The 13,794-nt window shown below is 31.1% G+C and overlaps 1 long non-coding RNA gene across 2 annotated transcripts; it reads left to right on the top strand.

Annotated features, from left to right (window-relative positions):
* Positions 1–11,454: 11,454 nt before the first annotated feature.
* On the top strand, positions 11,455–13,474 carry LOC114425684. 2 transcript variants are annotated; one of them, XR_003669267.1, is made up of 5 exons: positions 11,455–11,965; positions 12,105–12,271; positions 12,347–12,508; positions 12,585–12,653; positions 12,884–13,474. It is a non-coding gene; the product is annotated as an uncharacterized LOC114425684 (long non-coding RNA). The 2 variants fall into 2 exon arrangements; XR_003669266.1 differs by lacking the exon at positions 11,455–11,965 and having other exon boundaries at positions 12,028–12,271.
* The last annotated feature ends 320 nt before the right edge of the window (positions 13,475–13,794 follow it).

Genomic DNA, 13,794 nt, shown 5'->3' with positions numbered 1-13,794 from the left:
ATATGATTAATTAAAAAAAAATTGAAACCACATATTATTGTCACTTTAGCATTACATTTTAGTTCTAAACTGAGCAAACTCAAACCCTACAAGGCAAAAATGCCATGTTACAATCCTATATATATATATATATATATATATATATATATATATATATATATATATAATAGTATTTCAATAGCAGACCAACAGAATCAAATTCTTAATGATTAACATTTTCATATACTCCTTGTTTAATTGGTTGGATTATTTAAGAAGACATACATCTATTTTCAAATCAAACGAAAGACATTCTTTATCTTTCAAATAGCTCAATAAGATATCCAGTCAAACAAAAATAAGAATCCAAATAAAGGCCGTCCATGTTGACAAAATCTTGGCATGGGATGTAAGAATTAATGTCTCATGTGAGAGACATGTGATTTATGTAGGGACTAATAAGCAAATAATTAACGATTAATGGCCAAATTGTAATTGGGCTTAATAGGAGAAGTTTCTAGAGCTAACTGCTGCTTGATGGGAGTAGTGGTTATAAAAGGGGCTTAATACCCACTAACGTGAAATAAGGTCTCCTTCCTGACTAGAAAGTGTTCTCTCTCGCCCATAGTCATCACGAACGGACAGAGGCAGTAAAGAAATGCCAAAGGAAGTGAAATCTTATTTCTCTCATTTTCAAGGAAATCAAAGTGCACCAGAGAGAAGTTCCTATGGAGAAAGGTACACATCATTATCTATTATTCTTTATTGATTGTTTATGAGAATCATAAATTTCAAGATCCTGTTGGTTTTCTATAATTGATAGTCTAGGAAACCCTTAAGAATTTCTTACATGTGGTATCAGAGCATGTGTTATGAAATTTATGATTATCCAAGAATGATTTAATTTCTCCCAATTATGCATAAACCCTAATTATGAAATTTAGGGATTTTTAATTTATGTTACATGTATTTTCAATTACATGTTTTGATAACGTGTCTTTCGTGTTAATTATATTTTCCGCTGCAAAGTATGAAATTCTGCATATATAAAATTTCATGAGAAGGAAAGCCATGAAAGCTGTAGAATTTTTGAAAATTACATTTTGGAGAAAGGGAATGAAAAACAAAAAAAAAATTTCCGCCATCGTGAATTGTTTTATTTTGAAAAGCTGCGTGGCTGTAACAGTAGGTTATCTTTAATTCCTATATTTTTAGAAGCTGCGCAGCGTACGTAGGAGTAGGTTATATTTAATTCCTATATTTTTTTAGAAGCTGCACAGCGTACGTAGGATTGCTTTCAATTATAATGCTTTGAAAAAGGAAAACGTACGCGTACCAAATACCTTGCAGGATGAATGGATATTATGAAAATTGCTATTTGCAATCTTTGTTTGTTATTTGCAATCCCACCTGCCTTCTTTTTCTTTCGAATGTTATTGTTGAACATTATTGAAGGATTGAAAGTTTATGTCTTATAATTAATGTGAATGTTTTGAAATTATTGGTAACAGTAAGTATGTATATGTTACATATTCCTTTGAATGTGTTTGAATGAAAAATACAAATAAATGTGAAAATTATTTTATGGCCTAGAATGGGATTAATGGAATGGCTATGAATTGTTAATAGCAATAAGTATGTGCAAGCCATATATATTTGGTTGGAATTAAATGTTTGTTAAATTTGTTAATCACCAAAGTGGCCAAATTTGTAAGGTTATTTAATTCCAAATTAATGATTATTTCAATTTTTCAATTACTCATAGAATAATGGATGCTAAATTATATGACTGTTGGCTTATGGGTAATTGAAATTCATTGTTATAAGGCATTTATGGATCGCCCAAAGGTTGATTAGTTGTTCTTATAATTAATGAATATTATTGCAGGCGATTTGTGTGTATCATTAGTTTTATTTATATACCCAAAGGAAATAGATACTACTAATTGGTGCATATTTAATTGTCAAATAATGTTAAAATTTTATTAGCATCATCATGTTTGTATGTTGTGTGTTGGTGTGTCATCCAAAGGAGAACATCAATATACATTGATTGTTATCTGAGTAAATTATATGTATGACTTGTGTTTCATGTACCAAAATGCTTATGTGAAGTTTTATTATGCAGTACCTGTTCCCAACTCATTGAATTCTCATGTATCATCTGTACCAATTTTTAATGGGCTTAACTTCTCTGACTGGAATGAGCAAGTCCAATTTCATCTCGGTGTTTTGGATCTTGATCTTGCTATATTGGAAGAGAAGCCTGCTACTATTACTGATGCTAGTAGCAATGAACAGAAAGCTCATTATAAAGCTTGGGAAAGATCTAACAGACTCAGCCTAATGTTCATGAGAATGACTGTTGCAGACAGCATTAAGACAGCTCTCCCTAAAACCGATAGTGCTAAAGAGTTTATGGGGTTAGTGGGAGAGCGCTCTCAGACAGCTGATAAGTCTCTTGCTGGGACATTAATGAGTACACTAACCACCATGAAGTTTGATGGTTCGCGTACTATGCATGAACATGTCATTGAGATGACAAACATTGCAGCAAGACTTAAGACCTTGGGAATGACTGTGAATGAGAACTTCCTTGTTCAGTTTATTCTAAACTCATTACCGTCTGAGTATGGCCCGTTTCAAATGAGCTATAATACCATGAAAGATAAATGGAATGTGCATGAATTGCACAGTATGTTAGTTCAGGAAGAAACGAGGCTTAAGAATCAAGGAAGTCACTCAATCCATTATGTAAGCCACCGAGGGAATCAAGGAGCTGGAAAAAGATTTGTAAAGAAACATGATAAAGGCAAAGGACCATTAAGGATCAAGGACGGTCCTGTGCAAATCCAGAAGAAAGCATCAAAGAACAATAATTGTCATTTTTGTGGAAAATCTGGACACTTCCAGAAAGATTGCCCAAAGCGTAAGTCTTGGTTCGAAAAGAAAGGTGAGCTCAATGCTCTTGTATGTTTTGAATCAAACTTAACTGAAGTTCCCCATAATACATGGTGGATTGATCCTGGATGTACAACTCATGTTTCTAATAATATGCAGGGATTTCTTACAATCCAGACCATAAGCCCAAATGAGAAGTTTGTTTTCATGGGGAATAGAGTGAAAGCTCCAGTGGAAGCGATCGGGACTTATCGTTTAAAACTCGACACTGGACATCATTTAGATTTATTGGAAACTCTTTATGTACCTAGTTTATCTAGGAATTTGGTTTCATTATCTAAACTTGATATTACTAGATACTCTTTTAATTTTGGTAATGGATGTTTCAATTTATTTAAGTATAATCATCTCATTGGTACTGGTGTTCTTTATGATGGTTTATATAAATTGAAATTGGATGGTTTGTATGTTGAAACTGTTTTAACTCTGCATCATAATGTTGGCACTAAACGTAGTTTAGTGAATGAACGATCTGCTTTCTTGTGGCATAAACGTTTAGGTCACATTTCTAGAGAAAGGATAGAAAGATTAATAAAGAATGAAATTCTTCCTGATCTAGATTTTACGGATCTAAATATTTGTGTGGATTGTATCAAGGGAAAACAAACAAAACACACAAAGAAAGGAGCTACAAGAAGCACTCAGCTTCTTGAAATTGTGCATACAGATATTTGTGGACCTTTTGATGTTAGTTCTTTCGGAAGGGAAAGATACTTTATCACCTTTATTGATGATTATTCACGTTATGGTTATGTCTACTTACTGCATGAGAAATCTCAGACAGTGAATGCTTTGGAAATTTACTTGAATGAAGTAGAAAGACAATTAGACAGAAAGGTGAAAATTATTAGATCTGATAGAGGTGGTGAGTATTACGGAAGATATGATGAAACTGGGCAACACCCAGGTCCATTTGCTAAGCTCCTTCAGAAACGAGGCATTTGTGCGCAATACACAATGCCTGGTACGCCACAACAAAATGGTGTATCAGAAAGGCGTAACAGAACTTTAATGGATATGGTTAGGAGTATGTTAATCAATTCAACCTTGCCCGTATCTTTGTGGATGTATGCTTTGAAAATTGTCATGTATTTGTTAAATAGGGTTCCTAGTAAGGCAGTTCCAAAGACACCATTTGAACTGTGGACAAATAGGACACCTAGTATGAGGCACCTGCATGTTTGGGGTTGTTAGGTAGAAATAAGAATTTACAATCTACAAGAAAGAAAATTGGATGCAAGAACAATCAGTGGAAATTTCATTGGTTATCCAGAAAAGTCAAAGGGGTATATGTTTTATTGTCCTAATCATAGTATGAGAATTGTTAAAACTAGAAATGCAAGGTTCATTGAAAATGGTGAAATCAGTGGGAGTACAGTTCCACAAGAAGTAGAAATTAAAGAAGTTAGAGTGTAAGTCCTTTTAGCTTATGCCTCTAACAGTAAGGTGATTGCTCCTTCAGTTATTACTACAAAATTAATGAAGAGGAGCAACACAATAATGAACCCATGATGCATAATGAACCTATTATGGAAGAACCACAAGAAGTAGCATTAAGGAGGTCTCAAAGAGAAAGGAGACCAGCTATTTCGAATGATTATGTGGTATATCTACATGAAACAGAAACAAACTTAAGCATTAATGATAATGACCCAGTTTCGTTTTCACAAGCTATAAGTTGTGATAATTCTGAGAAGTGGTTAAATGTCATGAAAGAAGAGATAAATTCCATGGAACATAATGGAGTTTGGGACCTTGTAAAATTATCAAAGGGTTGTAAGAGAGTTGGTTGTAAGTGGGTCTTCAAGACTAAACGTGACTCTCATGGCAACCTTGAATGTTACAAGGCTAGACTTGTTGCTAAGGAATTTACTCAGAAAGATGGCATTGATTATAAAGAGACGTTTTCACCAGTCTCACGAAAGGATTCTTTCAGGATTATCATGGCATTAGTAGCCCATTATGACTTGGAGCTACATCAGATGGATGTGAAAACTGCCTTTTTGAATGGAGATTTAGAGGAGGATGTTTATATGAACCAACCAATGGGGTTCTCAGTTGAGGGAAAGGAACACATAGTGTGCAAACTAAAGAAATCAATATACAGTCTTAAAGCAAGCTTCCCGCCAATGGTATTTGAGGTTTAATGATACCATTATTTCCTTTAGATTTAAGGAAAATACTATTTATCGGTGTGTATATCTGAAGGTCAGTGGGAGTAAGGTTATGTTTCTAATCCTGTATGTTGATGATATATTGCTTGCAACTAATGATCTTGGTCTTCTTCATGAGACTAAGAAGTTTCTTTCTAGTAACTTTGAAATGAAGGATATGGGTGAGGCAAGCTATGTGATAGGGATAGAAATATTCCGAAATAGATCACAAGAATTGTTAGGCTTGTCTCAGAAAGCATATATCAATAAAGTACTAGAGAGATTTAGGATGGAAAAGTGCTCAGCATCTCCCGTTCCAATTCAGAAAGGAAACAAATTTAGTCTCGCACAATGTCCTAGAAATGATATGGAACGAAAACAAATGAAAGTAATTTTGTATGCATCAGTTGTTGTTGCATCTGAGAGCTGAATTTGTAGTATGTTTTGAGGCTACAATTCAGGCTAATTGGCTGCGGAACTTTATTTCAGGGCTTGGAATTGTCGACAGTATTGCTAGGCCGCTGAAAATGTATTGTTATAACTCCGCAGCAGTATTCTTTTCTAAGAACGACAATACTCTACGGGTGCTAAGCATATTGAATTGAAGTACTTTGTCGTGAAGGAAGAAGTTCAGAAACAAAGAGTGTCAATAGAACATATTAGCACAAACCTTATGATAGTTGACCCTTTGAATAAGGGATTACCGCCCAAGACATTATAGAACATGTTGAAAGTATGGGCATTATTGTTATTGATGATCATTAAGTGTAATTTATCTTATGCATTTTAGTGACACTCTGAGCTCAATTATGATATGTTTCTGATTACCTGTTCTATATGTTTGCATGCATGCTTGTGTTAGAGTAATGTTAACAGGTTTTATCTTGAAAGGGGCTTAATACCCACTAACGTGAAATAAGGTCCCCTTCCTGACTAGAAAGTGTTCTCTCTCGCCCATAGTCATCACGAACGGAGAGAGGCAGTAAAGAAAGGCCAAAGAAAGTGAAATCTTATTTCTCTCCTTTTCAAGGAAATCAAAGTGCACCAGAGAGAAGTTCCTATGGAGAAAGGTACACATCATTATCTATTATTTTTTATTAATTGTTTGTGAGAATCATAAATTTCAAGATCCTGTTGGTTTTTCTATAATTGATAGTCTAGGAAACACTTAAGAATTTCTTACATGGGATTCCCTTCCCATATTAATTAATTTGTTTCTCGTTCAGATGAATGATTTGGTCCATGAAACAACTAGTATTTGAACCAGACCTTTTTGTGGCTTACGCATGGCTGTTAAGTCATATGCTATATAAGAAATTCAATCATTGTCTTTCCCTTAACACCCACATAAGTCTCCCGCATAGATGCTGAGAATATATATATATATATATATATATATATATATATATATATATATATATATATATATATATATATAAACTTTGTTGTTTTTGTTTCACTATGAATTGTAGATGCCAATCTCGTACACCAATAAACACAAATAATGATTTTTTTTGGGGGGAGGGGGGGTATATTCTGTGGTTTTTTGTGTTTAATATACTAGTACTAGTATATAGCTTGACTACCGGCCAATTAATTAATGTTAATCATTATTTGTTTAAATTTATTGCATCTATTCCTAATATATAAAACTTGTGGGGGTAAGAATTTGAGTTTGATCCCTACAAAATATATTTTTGGTGAGAAATGATAAATTTTAAATTTCATTAAATTTCAATGAAGGATTAGTCTCTTAATCAGTCCAAAACATCGAAGCTTGTGAAAATAATTTGATATCATTGGAGAGTCTAAGAATCTAACGGTGGCATCAAATAAATAATAATAATACATAAAACTTGAGAAACGAATTCTTGAAATAGTGAAACACCATTTAAATTTCTTAAACTTTTATTGGGTCAGTTTGTTTAAATATATTTATTGAAATTAGTGTTTACTTGAATAAAATAAGTAATTTTTTATTTTTTAGTATGTTTGTCTAAACTATTTCTACTTTTTAAAAAATCTTTTTGTTTATTTTAAGAAAAAAAACTTATATGCTTTTTTTAAAAAAAAATACTTAATATAAAAAAATACTTATTTTTAAAGTTATTTTTTTAAGTTTAAACAAATTCAACCCTTATATACCCGTATAAGTAAATTTTCACATTTTTTGGCTAAAGAGGGAACATTGGATTAGGATTTTAAAAGATTTTAGAAGATTTTTTATGTAAAAAAAAAAAAAAATACTCCTACAACTTTTCCATCTTCATCACTTCCTTATAATATAGGCTTATTATTGAACCTCATTTAAACATGTCATTAGATTTATCATGAAATAATTGTAGTAATTGAAAAAAAAAATAGAAAACCAATGTATAGTTTTAAATATGTTGTTCAAATCTAAAAGTGAAAATGATAAAATGTTACTGTAAAAAAGATTAGTATAGGAGGACTTAAAATTAGAAATAATTTAGCTATTAAAAGATTAAAAAAGTGAATTGGTTTTATTTATTTTTTATCCAAACTTCATCATTTACTATTACTTTTTTCACCAACTCTTGTAATTTTGAATGTATTTTTAAAAATTTACATAGTCCTTTTAAATTTTATAAATCTATAAAGTCATTTCAAATCCTTTAGATTCTTATGATATTTCTATTAAAATTCGAAAAGTCATATCATTATTTCTACTTAAATTCGATATAAATCTATTAAAATTCAAACTATCATAAGAGTAAGTCATAATATTTCTATTTAATCTTTAAAATCAAAAACAAAGTTTTAACTAAAATAATCTTTTAAAATTTAAATCCAATACAACCCTAAATATCTTTTTAGCTTTCTTTCTATTAATTAACTAACTTTTTATAGGGAACTAATTAATTACTAGCTACGTTAACATTATACATGAATGGGAAATTTAATTATAATATTAATTAATAATCATTGCCATTCACTATTAGTGTTTATGGCGGATAATTAATGTTTCAATTTTAATATTGGTCATATCATTCTTTTAGAGGAGTCGTTATCTTTAGCCACATAATTTTTCTCAACTCACTTCAACAATGACGTCATTGATCACTTTTTATTTTTTTATTTGTTATTTTTCACCTAGCTTCTAGCATCTTTTTAGCATTAATATTATCACCTAATAATTGTTTTAACTATTATTTTTAATAGCCTTAATTTACACATGTGGAACTTGGCTTTTCTGTTGTCCCTTCTCAAGCTGTCCTTGTACTATTCCTTTAAAATTAAATAGTTTTTATGATTTTCATGGAATGGGTCCATAATTAAATATTAACACAATGTTATTTTGAATGGACAGTACCTGAAAATGGACAGAGAAGTCAGATCTCATATGATGATACAAGAAAAATCAATTATGACTATGGGAGAAGGTTTTCTAAAGGGACGTAAAGCTTAATTTCCGCACACGCCCATATATATAACTTTTACTATTACTTAGCTATGTCATAAATTTTACACGTTTCTCTGATTAATGTATTTATAACTTTTTCTTTTTAAAAAAATGTCTTTATAACTTTTTAATTTCTAACTACTATAATGAAAATTATTAATTAATGTAAATTAATAATTAGCAAATTTCATTATATATTAATTATCATGTCTCTAAAGTGTTATTAACACAATATTTAACATACTCATTTAAACACATTCTTTTTAAATGATTAAATTTTTATCAACAATTATAAAATTACGAGAGAAAATTATTAAATATGATGTTAAATTCATCAAATTTTATTATTTTTAATAAATTTTAACCAATAAAAAATGTGTTTAAAAGAGTGTATTCCTAACCTTTCTCCTCCTCAGTTTATTTAGTCAAGTTGAAAAAGTCATTATCTTTAGTCATGTTCTTTTCTCAACTCACTTCAACAATATTCAACATTATCACTTTTATTTATTGTTTTTTAGCTTCTAACAATTTTTAGTATGGTCACCTATTTTAGTTAATTTATATTTCAATAACTTTTACATTTCTTGTCATTTTTAAAAACCTATTCAATATTAAAATAAATTAAAAAATTAACAAACCAAAGTAATGTGGAATGTTTGACCGATAATTATGTATCATTTTTCTAATCATGATATTAGTACAAAGTAACTTTCATGGGAAGCCATGACTAATCTTTTGTTGAAGATCATAAGTGCACATAAGATGAGAATTTTTCTTTCGATGTGATTTATTTCATATCCAATGATCAACAAAGATTTGAACCTTAAAACACTTGGTTAAGGGATAAAAGTCATTATTACTTATGTCAATTGTTGTTACTACAAATAATTATGCCTCTTAAACATGTGATCAAATGATTGATCTTCAAACCCATGTGTTTAGAAGAGAATTTATTGAGAAAAGTTTGCACTTTAAATAGAAGTTTAAATATATTTTTTGATCCTAAATAAATACTTAATTTTTACGTTAGTTCTTTAATAAATTTTTATTTTGTTTTGAGTCCCTAATAAAATAAATTTTATTTTTTATCCTTGATATTTTATTTTAGTTCTGACTAATTATAAAAAAATTACCAAGAAGCAAAAATAAAATTTATTAATTTATCGGGGACTACAAAAATATAAATTATTTTATTAGTAACTAAACACAAAATAAAAATTTATTAAAATAATATAAAAAATGATATTTATTTTTAAGAGAAAAAATATATTTAAGTGTCTAATAGATCTATGTATCTCAAGGATTAGTTTGAAATATATTTTGGACACCTAACTATATGCATACAATTATCTATCTATATCCTATATTATAAAAGAGAAGCATGGGAAAATTACTATTGTGCCCGTGCTTCAGCTGATGACACCTGTCCATTTTATTGGCTTTTTGGTCATTTTATGCCCCTTCAACTTTGCCTTGGTTTTGTGCCACGTTTTATGCCACGTTGAGTGTTTAGCTTTGGCCATTCTATTGGTGATGCATGTGGCTTCTTCTCCAGCGTTTCCGATCATTTTCCTACCAACTTCAAACCTGCTTCCTTCATTTGTGTCATTTCCCCACCAATTTGTTTCCTCTGTTTCCATTCTTTCTTCTTTATTTTGGTGTCTTTTTCAGTTCCACTTTTTTCTTTTGTTTTCGGTTGAGTTTTAGAGCTGCTGAGGGCTTCCATCTTCATTTTATTTTTTGCGATTTTGGTTTGGGTTCTTTTTCTTTGATTGGCATGATTTTTTGTGGTTTTATTTTTGGAACATGTTACAGTAACAACGACGGCTTTGACAAAGAAGTTGTGGGAGAAGTTAAGAAGAAGATAGAGGTTCTTCTATTTTGATTTTATTAAAACTGTGTTTATGTTTTTTTTGTCTGATTTTTTGTGGTTTTTTTGGATGCTTCGTTGCTATTTTTTCCTTGAAAGCCTGTTGCAGGTTATTTTGGTATCGCAGGAAATGACCCCAAAGTAATAATTTCCCCTCTCTTTTTATTTTATTTTTGTGGTTGAGTCACGAGATTCTTCTCCTGTTAAAGTTGTTCACGCAATTTATAACAATATATATGAGTGTGATTTTTAATTTCTTGAATTTGAAATCTAATTACATCCATGTTTTCTGTATAGGCTCTTCAAACTATTGGAGATTCTCTATAACTTCAATTCAAGCAAGGTGTGAGCTCCATCTTTTTCTTTAGTGATACCATATATAATTAGTTTAGTTTTCGTTAAAAAAAATATATGTCAAAGTGATTTTAAACAATTTTGATCCTTATTTATTATGTGTTTGTTTATTGAAATTTTGTTTTATCCCAAAGTTCATTATCTCAATCCTAAAATTCTGATTATTTTTGGAAATTGATAACAGTTGACGTTGTCCTACAGATCAAAGATTTTTATAAGATCTCTAGAATCAAGTGACAAGGAGATTCATGCATGCGAAACAAATCCAAAAAGAAACACAAACAAGATACATAGAGAGTGTGAGTGGAGATGAAGAGGGCAAGAGAGTTGCTTGACAATATATATGATTTGATATTATTTTGTTATTTGTGAAGGCTTTAATTTTATTTTATTTTTTGCCCTTGACTTGAATGGGGTTCTAATGTATTGCTTTCTTTTTATTATCTATTTGTGTGTGAGAGCAGATGGTTCAGGGTCGTGCTACTCTTACAAAGCAATGAGTAATCCCTTTGCAGCGTGCTCACCAAGTGTTTGAGAATATCACGCAGCGAAAGATCTCCGAAACCCAAATTCACGCAGTGTGCCTTGCATGCCCATCAAGCCTGATTTGAATGTTTATTTTAGTACTGAATCTTATTTAAGCAAATGGACAAAGATTGAATTAAATTATAATCATAAGATTTTAATGAATTAATTACATCAATATATTTCACTTCAAAAAATTACATAAATTATTAATGAAGTTACTAAATTTTATAGTTGAATGCATGTTGTATTATTGGTTGGAAGCACGAGAACAAAATTGCCAGTTGTGGAAGTGGCATTACATTATCAATAATGACATTATATATACACTCTAATTTATTCAATATTGATTAATTTGTGACTTTCTTTTTGTTGATTGAAAACCCTACTCTAAACTTTGTTCCTGTGGCATTTGTTTTTACTATATATGTTACTGAAAATTTCACCAAATCGTGGGTGTTATATCTTTTCAATCTCAGTGTTTGGCACACCCACAAAAGTCTCTATACAATGGAGGAATTATCCAAAAACCAGAACTGGATAATGGACTTCAAGGGTGAACTGCATTTGGGGAGGCAAGAATAGAATATAGAGAATCATTAGGCAACAAATATGTGGTAGCCCATAGCAGAAATCAAGCACATGATTGTGTCTCCCAGAAGATTTACCTTGAAAAGGATAAGCATTATATTTTATCCGGTAAAATTTGTACTAAAATATTATAAATCGTGCATATAGTTTTTCCCATTTATAGGGTCATTATTATTGTAAATGAAATATCAATAACCAAAATGCATTATTCTTCATTCATGGTTATGCTTGGGTTGAAATTATGCAGCTTGGATACAAGTGAGTGAGGGAAGCGACGTTCCTGTAACAGCAGTTGTGAAAAGAACTACAAGATTAAAATTTGCTGGTGCCATTTTTGCTGAGTCTAATTGTTGGTCTATGCTTAAGGGTGGTCTCACAGTGGAAGAATCAGGACCCGCTGAGCTCTATTTTGAGGTACTACCTATTGTTCTTCAATCTTCATAATTCTTTATGTACAAAATTTGATTCTCTCTTATATGTTGTGGATAGGCTCCTTTCTAAAAGGAGATTATGCAAATTATCAGGAACCACAGATCAAAATGGATTCTTTGAGGCCAATCTTTTTCATCGAGACTATGAAATGGAAATCAGTCACCCTGCTATGAAGAATTACACCTGCAGTTTCAACTACAGAAGCTTATCGATAACTATGTCAGTACTTGCTACTCCTCTGAAACTTCAACAATCTCTATGATTTTCTAAATTTTTTTTACCTTTGCAATTTCAGCGCTCTCATATCTCCCAGACAATTACCATTCCTTCAGACTCTCTTCTCAATGAACTTCGAATTGTTGAGGTTTGTTCTATTCTATCTAATCCAACCTCTTACTGCTGTATTCAAATATGGAGACACACACAAGTACAACAACAATCTCTAACGTCTTCTAGCCCTATTTATTTGCTTACTAATATTTTTAACTCTGTAACACTATGGTAGTGTGTTTGTCGAATCTACCATGAGATGTTTTCATGTATGCTGCCGCCTTGCTTGATTTTAATTGTATTTATATTTTGTTTAATTTAAAGGGATTTATGAGGTCCTTGAATTGAGAGATGGAGCAATTTCTTGCCATTCATGACGTTTCTTGTCTCAACCGGAGCAGTTTCTCGCAAGGCTTTATTTTCGGGTCAGCATCCTCAGCATATCAGGTACATTATATCATATTAATTTCTCAATCAATTTTAACACCTTGTGTGAGCTGGATCGATAGTTAGTAGTTTAAGATGTGAATATATAACTAAGACCCCTTTCATCTATCGCTAGATAAGAGCAAGTAACAAACTAAATTTGGCAAGAGAAAGAAATCGGATATATACACTATGGATAATAAATGAGATAGCTCATTTATGTGCCACTAAACGCCCAGAAGTAGACGCAAATGGATACATCATTGTTCTTTACGGTACATTAGATCCTAATGGACCACCGTTGATTTCTGAGTGCGAGAGAGAGGGAAAGAGAGAGTAGCTAGCTGTGGAAGAAGCAAACTTATACTGAGATCGAAGCCAATGTATATCCAGAAAGAAGATCTTGATTTGTCTAGCTACTAGCTAGGCATCGAAACATGTACAACTGAATGAATGGAAAATATGGCAGTGCGTTTATGCATAAGGAGATTGAGGTGAATTTTTTTGTAGTTAAATATTAATGATTAGTTTGTTAATTTTATTAGTAGAAAAAATTAAACTGTATTTTTTTAATATTTAATTACTCAACCAATCTTATATTTTTCATTTGGTGGTCAAATTATTTACTATACTAGAAGTCCTATAAGAAAAGACCATTCCATCCGATCCTGATTTAGTAGCATAAGTATATCAACCTGTTATAAATTCATCATGATAATTCTCAATTGAAAAAACATATCAAATGTACATCTGCTTTCAATAACATAACATATAACATATGTATACAAATGAACAAAGGAAAGTAATGA

This window comes from Glycine soja, chromosome 9 (assembly GCF_004193775.1).
Source record: "Glycine soja cultivar W05 chromosome 9, ASM419377v2, whole genome shotgun sequence".
Lineage (NCBI taxonomy): Eukaryota > Viridiplantae > Streptophyta > Magnoliopsida > Fabales > Fabaceae > Glycine > Glycine soja.
The sequence above is the reverse complement of the archived record's forward strand: the minus strand, read 5'-3'. Positions and strand labels throughout refer to the sequence as shown.